General features: G+C 33.2%; 1 long non-coding RNA gene across 1 annotated transcript in view; it reads right to left on the bottom strand.

The window, feature by feature from the left end:
• Nucleotides 1–583: 583 nt before the first annotated feature.
• LOC111084997 overlaps nucleotides 584–18,615 on the bottom strand; it is a 156,612-nt gene continuing 138,580 nt past the window's right edge. Inside the window, exon 3 of the long non-coding RNA XR_002609867.1 lies at nucleotides 584–748. This is a non-coding gene — a long non-coding RNA (uncharacterized LOC111084997). The remainder of the gene's footprint in view (nucleotides 749–18,615) is intronic.

Raw genomic sequence — 18,615 nt, 5'->3', positions numbered from 1 at the left:
TTGCAAAAAAGGCATTTTAAAAAGATGGGTCCGTGAAATAAAATAACCTAAGTCAGCCTCTTTTGTCATGCACTTGACGTGTATCAAGGTTTGGTTATAAAGATTTATCATCGTTTTTAAGAAATACCATCAGAATCATGATTTCATGTAAACGAAAGATTAGAAAATAACTTAATACTACGAAAAAGGGTTTGAACAAAATCCCGGGATCTACATTGTAAAGTCTATCGTGATATAAACAAATAAGCTAATAGCGGTAATACGGATAGCGACAAAGAAAAGAAACTTCAAATCCGATTCATAATATCAGCTTAAATACATCATAAATCGATTAAAAGGCCATCATACTTGACAGTAGGTATTTATTCATCATAGTGCTTAAGCGTCGGAATGTAGATTCAGAATTAATGTAAAATCCTTTCGACTTCGTCTAAAAAGGTCATTTTCGCAGGCCATGATAAAATCATTAGTGCTGCTCCATTAAAAAGTAATTTACCATTTCAATTAAGACACACGACCAGGAAAAACATCTCTGTCGATCTCTTTTATTTTTTTTTCTTTCCAGTGATTCTGTTTGCCTTAATCTCGTTGTTGATTATCATTTGGCAGAATAAATGTTCCGTTGCTTTTGTTTCTTTTTTTATCTTCACTTAGTGGACGTTATCATCTTCATTTTTCTCTTAGACGACATCTCCCCACAATAGGTGCCATCCATCATGGAGGTTCCCTGTCACATTGATTGAAGGTTCTACAGCATTTGGTGTTGGAGTGAACGACCAGGAAACGAGAAAAAAATAGGGAAATATAAATTTTAGTATGTTACTTACTTTTGTACATATAACTGTCAAACTGCAAGCACAAACGGTTATGCGATAACAATAGTATCACCAGAAAATCAGACTTAACGAAATACCAATATAAGGTTTCTTTCGTATATTACTATAAAAAATTGTGCTTATCACAAAAGTAACTTATACCAAATGTTACAGTAAAAAAGAACGAAGCAAAAATGGCAGTGTTGATCTTATATGAACATATTTTTTTTTCTATCTATCAATAAACTCTTCTAACTCTTCTAATCATTAATATCCATTATTTATATGCATACACACGTTTTTTTTATCTAACTACTTTGTATAGATGCCAGTTGTTCTGTGTGTGTGTGAGATATATAACCGATTTTATTTGATAATATATTTTATCGCTCTACTGTGTCGATTATTTTAACAGTTTTCGTTCTGACACGAGCAACGCAATAACTTACTTCCTCTTCGATCAATCTAACTGACGTATCAAGGCTAAGAAAGCTGTTTCAATTTACGTCAAGAATGTTGTGAACAATTGTCATCAATAAAGGGTTTTACTGATTTAAGTCTTGTTGGAGGAAAACGTTGAGCATTTGCGAAAGTAAATGAAAAAAACTTGATTGCAAATAACGACTTTCGCGAAGGCCCGACTGTTAACTAATAACAGAAACATCATAAACAATTCTAAACACCAACAGTACCACATATATCTTCATACTTAGCTTCCAAACTCACTTAAATCTTGTTAAGGATTTCTATTGTTTTAGACATAAAAAAAGTTAACAACTTTTATGTATCATTTCCGTATGGAAAATGTCATGTAAGACAGCAGGTGTCGGAGAGGGATATTCTGGCTACGTGCTGGATCTATTAGTTGAATCGTTTACTGGTCGATAACGAAATCAGAATAAACACACGTCTAGACAAAAAAACGTTTTCTTTCAGTTATTTTGTGACTTAGTAACTGTAAATATTGTATAAGTTTGAGTTATTTATCTTCTCAAAGCTCAACTGGTATTGCATGTGAATCTTTGAATTCCGAATACTGTTTGTTTTATAAAAATGACTGATTTAATAAGTATCACTTTTTATTGCTAGGAAAGCAACAAATTAAACTTTTGCTAATTACGAACTTGAGTTTGAAATTATTTGATATACTTTGCATTAAGCGTGTATGTTAGAATATTTCGATCAATAAATAGTAATTCTGACACCAGGGGTGCTAAAATAACCAAAATATTCTAAGAAATACCGTTTTTTCATGAAATTGCAATTGTTGTTTGTAATTAAGCACAAAGCTACACAAGGGGCTATCTGTGTGCTGCCCACCACGGGTATCGAAACCCGGATTCTAGCATTGTAAGTCCGCAGACATACCGCTGGGCCAATGGGGGCTGAAATTGCAATACCTATTTTTCTAGTTACGTATACCGGCAATTCACCGTAAAAATAAATGTAACTACACATTGGAAATGAGTGGTTAAGAAACAGATTTTATATCCTGAAGTAAGTGTTTAGTATGTTGTAAACAAACTTCGATATAAGAATCGATTTCCTGATAACATGCTGATTCTCTCTTACTCAGAGAATAATAATATATACTGGTTAGAGTTAGCATGCTTTCATCAGAAACTTGGTCTACTTATGTAATAATATAAATTAAGAAAACATGAATGCTACCTGTCACAAGGTGGCGCCATAGCAGCCACAAATAATTATGGGGAATGCGAACACATTGACAAAAATATACAAAAGTATAGATCTACAATATACAGCGACTTATGTTTGTGTATCTGTTTATCTGTCCGTAGCTAAACTGCTAAAACTTTCCGACTTTCGATCATCAGGAAACTTTCATGGATTCTTGAGTACGTCACAAATGCATTCTAAAACCACTTACTTTATCCACTTTATATATAAATGTGTGTGTGTGTATAGTTTGAGAACCATTTCAATTTTTACCGCTTCTACTGGCCCGAGTCCTTCGCTAGCTACTTGTTGTAACAAAAATAATTGAAAGCCTACGCATAAAATCTATTAGATGACATTGGAGACATATATCAAATAAAAAAATAAATATAAATATAGAGTGATTTCTATATCTTGATAAAGATTTGTTTGTTTGTCTGTACTTTTAACTCAAATTTACAAAAGGGGCTATTTGCGCTCTGTCCACCTCAGAGAATCGAACCCTGAGTTTTAGAGTTGTAAGTCCGTAACCTTATCATTGACTTATCGGAGACCCTTAATGTCAGAGTATAAATTTGAAATATACAAACAATTATATGCACATTTTTCAAATAATTTTATTTAGTTTTACGTAGAACAAAAATTCTATAATGTAAATGATAATTTGAAAATAAAAGTGATTAGCAGGTGATGAAACTTTTAACCAAGAAACACAAGAACCTGTCTAAAAACAAGGCTTAACATGTTTTTAAGTTCAGTATAGATTTATAACTCTGAAAAATTATTAAATGAATGATAGAGCATGTATTTGTCTGTTCCAATGGCGCTGCAATAGCAACATATGTGCAGTTCATCTACATTTGCACTTGAAGCCTTGCATGGGCTTAATTTATTATATAAATGTTCTTCTCTTTAGAAATCCTAGAAAATGCGTTCCCATATAAGAAAGACGAATTAAAAGTATAAATACATATAAACATGTTTTCAATTTGAGATAGTCTTTGTTATTTCTGCAGAATGATTTTATCTTTTATTTTTTCACTCTACACAAAACAATGATAGTCGGAATTTGTAATGCTGTAACTCTGACAAGGCAGAACTACTGTTGTAAAAAAAAACATCAGTCATCTCATTCAGGCATTTTATGATCTGTGATGTTAATGAGTGGTCATTCGGATTATACTGTATGCAAAGTTCACATTCTACTTCCTTTCAATTGTCATTTGAAGTTTAAAGAGATAATATGTATTCATGAGCAATGCTACACCTCAAGGAAAACACTAATGTTTCATTTATTTGGAGAGCCACAGGACATACGGAAATGAACCAACTACAGTAGGCTGTTTCGAACTGGCTAGAAGTGTCGCAAATTATTGTCAGCAGAATGAGGTAACACATCCAAACCAGAGGTTACAGCTCTTGGACAAGACAGGTTATCAACTACAACACAAGCAGACTACTTTTCTCTGCAAATTCTGGCCCATTTCAATCGTAGGAATTCTGCTCAATAGGACATCTGTATTATATGTTCGTAGCCTCAGCTAGATAGTGTACAAGCAATTAAAAGCAAATACCAAAAGACCAGCTGTCCCCCAGTGGGACAGCGGTAAGTTTACGGAATTACAGCGCTAAAATCCGCAGATAGCTTCATGTGGCTTTGTTCTAAACCAAAGAAACAAATAAATAAAATACCAGTCTGTATGTTAGATATTCAATGAAATGCATCCTACTCGAAAAAGATACGAAACACACCGCTTGCGTTGGCGCCAAAAACAAGACAGAAAACAACAACAATATGTAAAGTAATATATATATTACAGTTGAGTCGGATATTCATTCAGTTAAATCTACAACCAGCTCCAATCCCATTTTCATATAAGAACCAGAGTTATGTAACTTTGGTGGATCCATAGTGTGAGCAGAACTAAGCACAGCCGACCTCAACATCCTTCAGAATCGTGTATCACTGCTACAGATTCAGTGAAATACTGGTGCTATTTATCTTATTCTAATGATAATAAGACTCATCTCCACCGTACTGAATTTGTCAACACATCTCTTAAAAGAGCAAAGAGGGGGAAGCGGCCAAATGTAATAAACTGTACACTCACTACACCTCAACCCTACCATGTATTTATGGAATGCTATTGAATTTAGGCACTAAATATGCCCTTGAAACACCTCTTTCAGGGAGAAGTCAATGATGCTTCAGAACTTAATCGACATTCTCACTTAAAGGACGAAACATCGATACCAAGCTTTCTCTACTATTCGAAATAATCATACTCCTTTTGAAGTGAAACGTAATGAATTCTAAAAATGTAAAAATACCAAACTCTAAAGGCCACTGATATTATTTGACTTGCCCCAGGCACCTATGACAGACCACCAGTTACTATATTTCCATAAAAACTAACTCTGAAGGCAATTGATATTATTTGACTTATCATAGGCGACCCCGCTGGCACAGGGGCAAGTTTGAAGGCTTATGATACTAAAAATTGGGTTTCGATACCCACGGTGCGCACAGCATAAATAGCTCATTGTGTAGTTTTGTGCTTAGCTATATACACACAAATAAAAGCAATTGATTATACATCTGAACGTTCTGAGAAGTACTTGGCAAACATAGACAATTGAGGAACTATAGTCTCTGTAGTGGTTAAATAATATTGACGTTTAATAAAAATATCTAAATACTGGGCTGAATAAAAAGACTGGTATGTAGTTTGTTCTACTCTCAATATATTGAAGAATAATAAAAAGAGACCTGTATTTATGTTGATGGCCTACTTGTGTAAAAATGTAATCATGGAGTAATTAAAAGTTTTCTTTAGTCTGTAATAACTTATATTTAAAAATGATATGGTTATTTTTAATGAAAGACTGTTCATAGTAAACGAATGTTTGGATTGTTTGAAATAACCACATCCGAAAATATAATTGGATTCATAAGAACTTATATAGAGGTTTGGCAAGTTTACATTAAAACTTACTCTCACAGGAGTGCCATCTTGTTGGTTTTAAATCTTATTCTTAATAATCATACGATTATTAAAACTTCAAAATTTGTAGGAACGGAAAATATAATTTCTGGTGAATGAAATGCATTTTCTGGAGCTATTCGCCGAAGTGTTCACATCCAAATGGATTTAAACTAGATTAGCCACTGAAGTCACTGGATCATCATGAAATGTGCTAGTATATAAAATACTAAAGCTTAAAGTATGTTCAATGACAGTAGTGGCAAGGATAGTCATTTTCTTGAATTCGTGACTCCCATAACTTCCAGAAATGTTTGGATGCGTTTTACAACATGGTTTAAGATTTCCAAAACCTTGAATGAATGCGTTATTATTATAGTTTGTATTTTATTAGGGTTTGTTTTTGTTTGTTTGGAATTAAACACAAAGCTACACAATGGGCTATCTGTGCTCTGCCCACCACGGGTATCGAAACCCGGTTTCTAGTGTTGTAAGTCCGTAGACATGCCGCTGTGCTACTGGAGGGCATTTTATTAGGGATCTTGGAAATTTGTAATATCATACTTGTACGATGGTTAAAATTACTTTGTTGAAATTTTGAAATGCTTTTCCTGGAATGAAAAACTAAACGTTATCTGTCGAATTAATCATAACTCATCATTATTTTCGATTTTATATGGTTGTAGTGACTAATTTATATTTGATATTGTTACATGTACTTAGTTTTAAAGTCTTTTGCTGATTTAATTTTTTTGGCGTGTTCCTAAAATGATTTATGACATGATTAAATACAAGCAAGTGTTTGCATTTCATTAATTGGAAGCTGACAAATGGCAAAGATTGTTAGGAAAACAATATTCCAATGTAATAATTTACATTCTGCCTTATAGAATAGTTTAATATAGTGTTTGCTAAATTTTCGTAAACAAATTCATTTTAATAAAATCTATCAAACGTTTTCTAGCTTCTTAAGTCCTGAATTTTGTGTGCAATTTGACGAAGCACAGCGGAATGTCTACAGACTTACAACACTAGAAACCGGGTTTCGATACCCGTGGTGGGCAGATCACAGATAGCCCATTGTGTAATTGTGTGCTTAATTTCAAACAAAGAAAACAATATGACGATGACAGTGAACAAAGAATAGGTTATCTTCCATAGTCATATGAGAGTTTTTCTTTAAAAGCCAACAAAATATTTATAATTAGATAGTCTTAATCTGATAGATAGGTTATGTTTTTGAATTAATTTGTGAGCAAGCATCTTTAGAGGAAAAAAACAAGGACAAAATTTTCGTGTCTTGGAACTTTCAGAGGTTGATATCATCTACTGGTTTGTGAATAAATATAACCAAATGAGATTCAAATATCCATCAGTAATGGAAAGCAAGAGCATCTTACTCGTTTTTATTATATATATATATATATATTTTTTAATACATCAAATGTTATGTCTTTTATATATCGATTTACATAAATTTGAAAATATTTGAATTTTTACAAAGCCCTTGCCCATTGACGGTTTTAATCCAAATTTTTTTTGACAAAATACTTCAAACAAGTGCATTTTAGTCCATTGAAAAAGTTCTGAAAAGTGATACTATCAGAATTTTTCTAACCTCCTTATTTCCTTTTATTTTAATGTTTTATGATTTTACCTGTGTTTGAATTGACGGTCTACTTCTGTAAACATTTATACAGGAGATTGATTAAATTTTCCATTTAATCCGTAATAATATATATATATATATGTGTGTGTGTGTGTGTGTGTGTGTGTAGAATGTGTTAATATATGGTTGAGTAAGTTATAATAAAGCATTTCCCACGTTGCCACGTCCGGTGTCGATTTACAAAGAAACCTTTTGCAATGGAAACTATTCAAATCCCAGTTATTCTCTATGAATGCTTTCCAAAAGTCATCTAGTTTACAAGGACGACGGTTTCGTAATGCCCATTTTAATAGCCCAATCGCACAGAAATCCATAGGCGCTGTGTGAAGGGACGTGACCAGTATGTCTTCACATGAAATAGCATGAATACTCGTTTCATTCTTCAACTGCTTGACGAATTCGATCGTTGAATTGATATGTTGTGAAAGCAAATTGTATACATGCGGCGTGTGTCACTTTTCCAGTACGACTTGTTTCAGGCCACTTTCTGGTTGACCTTGGTACCCCAAGTTGATCCATATTTCTTTGTTTTCCAATGCTAATAGATATAAAAGATATCGCTGTCTTGGAAATTCTAAATCTCCGATTTAAATCTTTATGACTTGAGTGTGTGAATATTTTGCGTCGGAAAGATCTGTTACATATCTTTCCAAAAAGTGACCAGTACCTATGAAATGCCAAAATGTAGTTCTGACACATGCCATTCTTCCGCAACTTTATATCTGCTGTGGTTACCACATGACTTGCTAATTTGCATATTCAAAATCGTTTTAATTTAACACACAACCATGTACATGTGAAAATATAAGTGTGTGACTTCCATTGTTTAATTAGTAAGTTTAATTAGCTGATATCCTTAAGCATCTTTATGGTACCAAGCACGTACTCATTTGTAATAACACAAAATTTCTGCGAAAACTTAATTTATAACAGTGGTATAATCACTTAGTTACTTATTACAAAATTCAACGTCGCCTGTATTCGTACTTTATTCATGTTTATTCATGGCTGCATTACAAGGAAAAGTAACAAAAAATGTTCGCAATTTTCCTCAGTCATTAAAAGGAAACATCTGTAGCTCAACCAATTAAAACGGTAATAACATTTTCAATTTAATGAGTCGAGTGTGATTAAATGGACCCATTCATTTTATGCGTTGCTAACCTATGACGCATATCTAGTCTAAGATTCAAGTAACCAAGATACAATGTAAACAATTAGTGAAGATGGAAACCTTTTATAAGTAGCCGTGTTAACTTGACATCAACAACTGAGAATGGCTTTAGCATAAGTCTGGTGCCATGGTAACGGCACGACTAATATTCAAAATAAATTGTCTTTTCTCTTGGCAAGGGTAATTTATATTTCTTATCAGTTTTGAATAACACTTTCAAAGCTTTCATTTAAAGACATTCTTGTATTAAAATAAAGTGTTTTCTTTTGCTAGTGATGCCATTTATCAAGAATGTTTAATATTACCAAGAGATATGCCCTTAAATGAGATGCAAATATACAGTACGTTCCCCCGAAAAAATTCAGGGTTACTTTAAATACCGTTTTTTGGTTTTAGTGAATCAATAATTCAGAAGAGGTAGAATATGCATGAATATTTGGTTAACTATAAGAGGTTTTTCAAGGAAACGAGAAAAGAAAGACCAGGGGGATGAAAAATATATACTGTTACTGGTAAGGTCAAACATGTTTGATGTAGTAAGTTCGTATTAACGTGACACAAGTATAAAGCTCATCATTATAGAAATATTTATCAAATGAACTTTAAAGTAAATTGAAATAGTTGTGCGTAACGACAGACACGAAAATAACACTAATGTAAAATAAACGAGAAAATAAAGAAAACCATTTAATGTTGTTTTCCTAATTCCGTGAAAAAAGAAAGAAAAATAGCATTAAGTACGAAAGCAGCAACGTCCATGTTTTTAAACTTATGGGACATTAGTTAATATAGATTAAATAGAAGCATTTTGTGACATTATAAGTTATACGTATGATTAGTAACGTGATGTTGTTTTAGTTTAAACCCCATATCGTATTCACTTCACTTTTGTTTTATAATTTCTTGACCTCACTTGATGTTGAAGCAATGTAACATGATATGTAAATTATTTTTTGAAGAGTATGAAAGCACTTAGTTAATATGAGAATAGAACAAAGCTATTTCTGTCAGTACTGTCATTTTATGAGTGATTTTCTCTTTTTGCAAAAACTTCATCGTTATATATCGAATATTTAATGTAAATCATATTTATTCTCAACTGCGAGCAATGTGATCTCGTAAAGTGTATGTTTTCAGAATGGAGTGTCCTGCTGTATATCCAGCATTTTATCATGAAGTCTCAGACAGTTGCAAGTGTATAAAATCTTATTTTCACAGCATGGCCGAGTGCATTAAGTAACGATGTAATTAACTTAGATAAAAATGGTTAGACCATAAGTGCTGTTCTTCATACTAATATGAACTTATTAAGGTTAAACTGAGCTAATAAAAAAATCGCACACAGGTTTCTAGAATCTTTAAAGACGTAGTAACCAGTTAATATTAAAAATCTGCGCCCTACTTACGCATATTTTAGCAAAAAACGCACAGCTTACACCCTACTATAAGACAAGTGTCTGATTTTCTTATTTCCCTTCATACGATTTGATAAGAATTAGAAACTTCTTAATGACAGAATAGCATTATAGCGATTGCTTTTAAACCTTTCAGACAGTTGACTTTAATTTTGTATGTTTATTTTTAGTTAAGCACAAAGCCACACAATGAGCTATCTGTGCTCTGCCTACCACGGGTATCGAAACCCGGTTTCTAGCGTTGTAAGTCCGCAGTTGAATTTATCCAAAATGTTTTAACATTTTGCTTGTTTGTTTCTAAAATAAGTTATCAGAAGTAAAGCGAATTTAAACTTTAATGAATTTAAGGTTTTTAATGTCAAGTTTCTTATAACGTTTTTTTTTAAACAACAACCTAAGATTTCATGAACTTTTCAGAAGCAAAAATTTTTAAGTGTCTTCATTCGGAAAGAGAGTGTGGTATTATTCAGTTTCAGAACTAGCTTTAGCATTCAATGTTTATTCACATCTCAGTGGCATAAATGGTGAAATTTAAGCGCTTGTCAAATAACTAAGCCCATCTCATGACCAGCTAAGAACAACAGCTTACAGTGAATTCAGCTCTCATTAACCCAGTTACGTTGGTGAAGATTTGGTATAGTTGTATTTTGTCTGAAGGTTAATAACACTAAGAAGTATAATGTTTTAATTTCTGTATTGACCTTGGAATTACGACGATCGTCTTCCCGCTTAGTGTAATGTGGCCATCTTGACAAACCTTTCACAAATCTTCCATTGTTCGGGAACGTTAGCTTCAAGACGACGTTTGAGTAAACAAAAGATACAACGGTTTATTGAAGTTCTTTGGTAACTTTATAGGTATTTAGTTAAATGGTCTTTTTGTGACTCCCGTTTATTGGGCTTTTTGTTTATCACAAAATAGATGCAATTATTTTGTGATATGGCTGAAACCTTGGGAACATTTGCTCGTAAGCTTTCATCAACTTTAAAGCCTTTTTTATTATATCATTAATAGCAACTGGATATAATACCACTTTTACCATAACTTATTTTTGGATTGGAGGATCTTTTACGCAATCATTAGGCCTCATTTTGTGGAAGAGTGTATTGCTTCAGGGTGGCTCTTTCGCTTTGGCTTCTTTTACAAAATTCGGCGTAATCCAAACGTAATCCTAACTTTCTCATTTGTGGAATTACAGTTCACCTCTGTGGCAAAATGTCATTGCATTAGCAAATACAGATCGTTTTTGTTTTTTTATGAAATACAATTAATTCTCTTGTACTTACATATCCTTATACATTTTTCAATGAAAAATATAATTAGAAGATACCCTGTTTTCCAGCTCGGCTGATAACAGTCAACATATCACACAATTTTATTTTTTAGCTGGACATGATATGAGTTAAAATTAATTCTCTTGTACTTACATATCCCTAAACATTTTCCATTGAAAAAATGGGCTGATGAGAGTCAACATGACTCAAAATTGTAGTTTTTAGCTGGACATGATACGAGTTATTATATTTAAGGTAACTTTTATTATCTCAGAACTTCAAGATTTGTTTCAAATTTCTTATGAACATCGTGTTTAAAAACTTAGTTTCTGAAAATGATCCTTATGCTTTAAAAATGTTACACATTTTCATAATAAAACATCCACTATCAGTTATAAAGGAACTTGTGAAGTGATGGTTCAGTAACTCACTTGGCTCAGTCAATAGATGGAATGCTTAGTTTGGCTGAGATATTCCAAAATAAAGTCAAACATCTGCCAATATGTGAATCTAGGTATAAAGTAGGTCTCCCGGTTGACATTGTAGCCACTATAACTCTCTGTTATGTTGCCATGTACCAGATATGGTTGGTTAAACTTCTAATGACACCAAAGTAGTTCGAAGTTATAGAAGATAACACTCCATGGCATTGTCTAATCATATATAAATAAGCAAACATGGTTATTACTGACTGTAGTTCTGATATTAGAATACTAGGAGTGGACGTCTATCGTAGCCTAGAAACCGTCCTGGTCTCCATAACATGTTTGCTGTAGTTCTGTACGCAGGACTACCAATGTCAACCATCAAAGAAAGCAGAACATTAGACAGCATGATTCTATGAATACCCAGGTTGTGTGCTCAAGACGGCTACACTGTTTCCTAACCAATTCTGGTACATTGGTTCAGCTTTTTATAACTGACAGCAATGTACATGTGAATGTGTCTGGAGAAATAGTAGCCATCATAAGTATAAAGGGGGAGTTGCAAAACTTGGTGTTACCATGCATTCATATGATTCCATTACACTATAGAAGCATGTAGCGGAATCCTGTCAGAATAATCGGAACTCTACACAGTTAAATATTCCCTAAATGTTGCTCAAAATACTTTCTGATGTTTTTTGTCCAACAAAAACGTATGTTCTGACATCTGTTATGGACATCTGGAGTGTAAAACGTTGATTTACTAACCACACTCATGAGATTGGCCCTATGAAGCAGATACCTCAATGGTCCAACCAAGAACTGGCTAGAACAGATATCAGTTGAATAGTGAAATAATTCGTAATACAGTATGTCACTCAATACATGGCCCTAACCAGTAATAAGAGTGAAGAAGAAATGTAAAAATCTTGAATAAACTTTCACAAAGTAATCATGGTGACATGGTCAATGCATCCTGAATGTCACATAACACATGAAAGTCCTGACATTCTTAGAGGTATATCGTGGATCAGTTCTTTGAAACTGGTATCATGCTACTAATCGGATGAACTGGATGAAAAGAAGTCGTACTAAGAACACATTGATAATATTGATAAAATTCTTAGTAAAATTTTTTATCACGTTATTCAACCTGTGCAGTATACCAGCAACTTTGAAAGACTCATGTAGTCATGAAGTTCGTGAGTAAAGGCTACTCAGAACAGAAGTGTTTCAGGCGTGACATGAAACTGAACTAGAAAAAACAAGGAAACAACTGGAATCACTTTACACATAAACTGGCCTTAGCATTGCATGAAGTGTTGGTTCAGACATGTCAACATGTGGACAATGTATCAACAAACGTATTTGTTGCGGCAAAATAATATAGCAAATTGTTTGGTTACTGCAGGATTGGATTGCTTTGGACGTTGTTAGACTTTTTCTGTAGATAAGTGATTGATCTGTACGCATTGAAGCTGAATATTTTACCAAGTTTGCCACAGTTTATACAGTAGTAGACATACTGTTAGAACAATAGATCATGTGACTTCGAACACCGAATGAGATATATATATATACACACATTAGAGAGCTAACTTTAACAAGCAGTTTTTTATAGAGCTGTGGTTAGGTATTGGGAGTGATGAAAACTCAGACCTCCCACTATCATCCTTATTTAAATGTTGTTGCTGGGAAAATAGTACAGATGGTCAATTGTATACTTATAAAATTTGCTAAATTAATTAATTAGGTTATAGGCTCTGTAGGTATACTTTATAACCTTACAAGTTGAATCAAAGATCCTCAGTATCCACAAGATTTTGATATAGTTAAGAATGATCATGGCTAATGCCAACAAATAGAAAAGTTTGCACGTTTGTAAAAAGAAGGCAGTACCAAGATGGATATGGACCTCCAATGTAATTGTGTATAATTATGGTATTCTTCTTCTTTAGCCTGCAAGCCACTAGATTCCGAGTTTACACACCCTTTATATACATTATGTGAGAAAGAAATTAGTTCAGCTACGGCTGCAGTGGTCACATATCGTACTCAAATGTTCCTAAATACATAGTTAGCAACCTAGTTGGAGGTAGATGAAGCTGAGATATGGAAGGGAATATCCACGGTTGCGACATTATTTTTACTGACCCACAGACAAATCGTGGCCTTCTCTGCTAACACAATATCTTGTTACTGAAATCATTAGAATATTTTTTGCTACTTACGGGTTCCAGGTACCGTTAAAATTGTAATGATGTTGTTGTTGTTTTTTATTGATTTTCCGAAAATCTACGAACTGTTAGCAATCCTGGAATCATCAGGTGATGAGAAAGAAGATGCCAACCCTGTTAATGTAATAGTAAACAAGGTAAACAAGATGTTTGCAATAAGTAATTATTAACCATCTTCAAAGAACCAAGAAAAACTGTGAACACGTTTAAGTTAGATGTGATCAGTATAAGATGTCTGAAGTGTGCAAGGAAATCAACTGAGCATAATATTCATCAGAGAAAAGGCTAATAAGACCTGTATCAGTAGTTTGAATAACTATGGTATTCAGACTGAAAGGGACTCGTGATCCTTGTTTTATGAGCTCTGTTCAATCTACTATTGTCAAGTCAATTTTCATTATGAACCAATGGAATGAGAGAGTGTGGAAAGCAAAGCTGAGGGAAATGGTCTAATTATCTTTTTTTTTTTGGATAAATAGTGCTTGATGCTAGAACTTCGTTAGAATTACCAGTGAAAAGTAAAAGGCGCTCATTAATTGGTCTACCGGATTGTCATGCATTTGTGGTGTCATTTTGTGGACACTTTCACACTATAATAATATATACGTATACACATTTATATATTTATGTCTGTGTATTTTAGAACATAAAACCTGAAGCTAGTTTTTGCTTTATTTTTTCTTTGGTTTTCATAAATTGAAACTTTTATAAGTTTGGCATAAAATATATTTCCTCATTGGCCTGGCATGACCAGATGGTTAGGGCGCTTCACTTGCAATCTGAAGGACGCTAGTTCGAATCCCCGTCACACCTAATATGCTCGCCTTTTCAGTCAATCCCACTGTTCGTTGGTAAAAGAGTAGCCCAAGAGTTGGCGGTGGGTGGTGATGACTAGCTGCCTTCCGTCTTGTTTTTCATTGCTAAATTAGGGACGGCTAGCGCATATAGCCCTCGTATAGCGTTGCACAAAATTCAAACCTGTCTTTCCTTATTATAATTCCTTCATATTATCTTATCATATTAGTTTGCTTTAAACAATGTTTCATTGATAACGATAATTAATTTCATTTGTCTTTGCACAGCCTGAAAGTGAATTGGTTACATATAAACTTTCATGTTTAGCCTGAACTGGTTGCAAATAAACTTTAATGATTGAGCTTAAGCTAGGTTATGGTGCTTAATAGATGACAAATCGAGATATGACTTCTATGGCTTATTGTGAAGGTAGGTTTATGTTTTAATCTCTGCAGTATTTCAATTTATATGATAAATTGTAGTCTCTCTGAAAACATAATTGATGCCAGTCGTTTTGTCACAGCAAATTTATTAATTCTCAAATTTGCCGTTTTATTTATTTATATGCATATATCCTCTTAAATGTAATTAAACACTTCCAGACTTTTAGTGATTCTGTTTTATTCAGAAGTAACCTTTCCTATTCCTTTTTAATCTTCGATAACACAGGCTTGCGATGGTTTTATTGTCTTGAAAAATTTACATGTTCTACAATAATTCCTGTACGCTGAATCCGAAAATGACATCCATATTTTCTCCATCACGTACAGAGTTTTCACAAAATACCATATGCACTTTTACATAAGTGAATAATTTTCATTGAAATTGTTATGCTTAAAATTTTGACAACCACTGGCTATAAACCAATCGCGACGTAAGAGTCTTATGGATCGTTCTAGAACCCACGAGAAACACACATAATAATAATAAAAATTTCATTGTGGTCAACGAAATAATAATCTGATCTAAGTAAGGGTTTTTTCTTCCCGATTTGTAAAAAAATCCTTACGTGATAGAAAAAAAATGAATATTAATTTCGAAATATGCCTAGCTGAATTATGGGAAATCCGTTATTAAAAACAAAACAACTTTTATGAAGTTTAAATTCGCAGGCCTGTATAATTAGAAATTTAAACTACTAAGCTTAACTACATGCACGGTCTAATCTTATACTGGAGTTTTACATTCTTTGGGTTATGGAACTATTATATTCAGTCTATTCTATATGGGTTATTTACTGACTAAAGGACGTTACTACATAGTTATGTTGCTGTCTTTTATTTTTGCATGAAAACATGGTCAATCACCAACAGTCAAATAAAGCAAATGGCCATAAGTTAATTAACAACTAGCAGAAACCCACAAAACATTTGCGGTCAAATTAGTATCTTATAGCAAAATTACTTCATTAAATAAAGGATTTCTAGAAGAATACAAAATAATTATAATCGAAGACACCGAAATCTATAAGTTCACTTGTCTTAGGCTTAACTTTAATTAACCCTTTACTAAGTATGGCCTATATTCAATAATGAGATAAGTTAACACCATAAATTGTACTTAGGTTAGAGCTAAACTTTACCGTACTTAATACTATCAATACATAAACTTATAATGTTATTCTAAGACCTAACGTTATACCTTTATAAAAACTTTGATAAGCGTTTAATATGTTGTTGTACAAGATACCTACTAAAGTATATTTTCATCCGCCTTTTGTTTATATCCGTTAAATGAAGCGCGCGCGCATGCGCATTTAGATGATAAGGCACGCACGCATTTTCAGGACAGACAAAATTGAGTATTATTATATATAGATGTTGTAAACTATAGCTATATGTGTAATCCTTGTTGTTAGTGAGCGAAAATCAAGTTCACATTTTGGATTATAGAGGGAGAGTTGGAAGGCTATTGTTGTGCCTTTAGGATCCGAATGGAAGTCATATTCATGATTTGTTACGTCACTAATCTATCCTTTAAGTGACATAACAATAGATTCTTCACCCTTAGTGTTCCTTCAATCTATAATAAAGAATCCTGCCTTATCTCATTTATCTTCTTGGTAATCTTTAAGACACATTAGCTTTAATTATTAGCATAAGTGTTCTTGTCAACTACCGCAGCAGTCAATAAAGTTCAAGTATAGCAGTAGTAGCAAGTATTATAACTTTTGTCCTTTAAAAATGATAGTTTGGCTTATTATGATACACAACAAGGAGCAGGCCAAAATTGAAGTAATGTGTTGATATGACTATAGTAACAACTGTCAGTTACAGTGAGAGCGTTACATAAAGAGTGATGCTACAAATGTACTGTCAATTAATCAAGGCCAAAATGACCAAAAATTGAATTATTCTTTCTTCTGAACTGGATGGCACACGAATTGGTGTATAACTTTATACCTTCACTGTTTCCACTATTATATATATATAGCAGTGACCTTATCCTTGATCGAGAGCAATGGCTAGTACCATTCAAGTAGTAGGCATCATGGAGTATCCTAGTCTTGGATGACAGTATGGGCTTCTATGAATTCTCCAAACTGCTCATCTGACTAGAAATACTTTAAGATGGTCCAGTTAGCCTATTGGAGACTCCAATGGAAAAAAGACACTGTAGAGAAACCGCTGAATTACTTTATTAAGAATAAACTGATCAGTGGCATTCCAACAGTGGTTCTGGTGCTTCCTTACGACAAGCAATCTACTGACAGCAGACCCCATAAGTATCAACCTCAGACGAATGTGACTGCAACTATGAAAAGACCAATCTGGTTATTGGTGGGTTATCCTGTCGAAGAGAATTATCCAAATGAATGGACAAATTCCCAAACCATCTAAGAGGACCTTACCAACATTTATATCAAACAAGAGGAAAACTTTTGTGCATTTCCTCGGATGGTAACTAGTCAGTGCCAACACTGGAGTTTTTCCACAGCAACAGCGAGATTTGAAAGACTGACCGTTCCTTAAAATATTGTAAATAGTTCATTAGTTGTTTTTTTTTCTGTTCATTCTATTTGGAAAATCTTTCTTCTTCTAAAATTATATTTGCATTAATTTCCTTGAATTAATTTCGTCCTGATGTTTTAATTTCAGTACGTTATAAGTTGCTCTTGCATAATTCAGCATTTGTTCTGTATTTCCAAACAGATCTACCATTTCAACACTGTCTAGTCACACTGGCGACGTTTTATATTTGCTTCTAAATCAATAACAATTCTTGCCAAATACTCCTGTTATTAGTTTCACTAACATAACAATTTGAACTTGACTATAATGATAACAGAACTCTTAAATACAAGACACCATATTTATTTACATAATGATGGTTCAGAACTATAATTTCTGTTTATCAGTGTTAATATTCTGCCATATATGGCCCAAAGTCGATGGATAGGTTATGTAAATTATGATTAAAATTTTGCGAATCGCTATTCAAAGTTACTAAATATATTCAATGAGTTGTGGATTAAAGTAACGGGACAAATATGTAAGCTGTTGTTTAAAGGTTTTATAATTTACCTTGTGGGTTCTATATGTTGCTTTAATATATTCAGTAATGTTTGTGATCCATGGTTTAAAATCATAGTATAGATTTGTCTATATAAACCCTATTTAGGTTTTGAAAGTCATAATCTAAAGTCACTTGTTAGAATCTGCAACCGTTGGTCTAGAGTAATTATATGTAAGTCTCATAAGTCGGGATTTAATATCTTGATTAAGTCCTGCGAGTCCTAGTGCAAAGTCAATTTATAGGTGTTGCGGTTGATTGCCTAAAGTCTCTATGTAAGGTGCTGAAAGTCATTATCTAAAGTCACTGAGCTAGCTCCGTATATTATGGTTTATAGTAACTGTGTAGGTGCTTATATTTGTGGTTTTACGTCGATTTTTAGGCCTCATCTGGTCATTGTTTTAAAACATTGACTAGGAACTCTGGTTTAAGAGGTTTATGTACTAGAACTTTTGGTTTAATGATATTTCATAGTTTCTGCAAGCAATACTATAGAGTTATTAAAATCTTTTTAAGTGAATTTTGACTTATGATTTAAGGTCTTTGTATATGTTCTTTTTTCATGTTTCCACGTTCCTAAAAAGGTTCTGTGACTCATAGTTTATAGTCATTATATTGATTTTGTGAGTCATA

The sequence above is a fragment of the Limulus polyphemus genome, unplaced genomic scaffold (genome assembly GCF_000517525.1).
Source record: "Limulus polyphemus unplaced genomic scaffold, Limulus_polyphemus-2.1.2 Scaffold9, whole genome shotgun sequence".
NCBI lineage: Eukaryota > Metazoa > Arthropoda > Merostomata > Xiphosura > Limulidae > Limulus > Limulus polyphemus.
Note: the sequence above shows the minus strand (reverse complement) of the source record. Positions and strands in the feature narration are given on the sequence as shown.